Raw genomic sequence first — 627 nt, 5'->3', positions numbered from 1 at the left:
GGTGGTGACGCACTGGAACAGGTTGCCCAGGGAGGTTGTGGATGCCCCGTCCCTGGAGGCATTCAAGGCCAGACTGGATGTGGCTCTGGGCAGCCTGGTCTAATGGTTGGCGACCCTGCACTTGGCAGGGGGGTTGAAACTCGATGATCTTTGAGGTCCTTTTCAACCCAAGCCGTTCTATGATTCTATGATTCCATGATTCATGAGTGGTAGATCCTGTTTGAGAAACCTGATTTCATTCTATGACATGGTGATCTGCTTAGTGGATGAAAGTAAGGCTGTCAGTTTGGTCTACCTGGACTTCAGTAAAGCCTTTGACACTGTCCCCCACAACATCCTCATGGAGAAGCTGGCTGCCCATGGTTTGGATGGGCATACTCTCTGCTGGGTGAAACACTGGCTGGATAGCCAGGCTCAAAGAGTTGTGGTGAATGGAGTTAAATCCAGTTGGCAGCCAGTCACAAGCGGTGTTCCTCAGGGCTCGGTACTGGGGCCACTCCTATTCAACATCTTTGTTAATGATCTTGATGAGGGGATTGAGTGCACCCTCAGTAAGTTTGCAGATGACACCAAATTGGGAGAGAGTGTTGATCTGCCAGAGGGTAGAAAGGCACTACAGAGGGACCT

Source organism: Numida meleagris, chromosome 3, assembly GCF_002078875.1.
Source record: "Numida meleagris isolate 19003 breed g44 Domestic line chromosome 3, NumMel1.0, whole genome shotgun sequence".
Lineage (NCBI taxonomy): Eukaryota > Metazoa > Chordata > Aves > Galliformes > Numididae > Numida > Numida meleagris.
The sequence above is the reverse complement of the archived record's forward strand: the minus strand, read 5'-3'. Positions refer to the sequence as shown.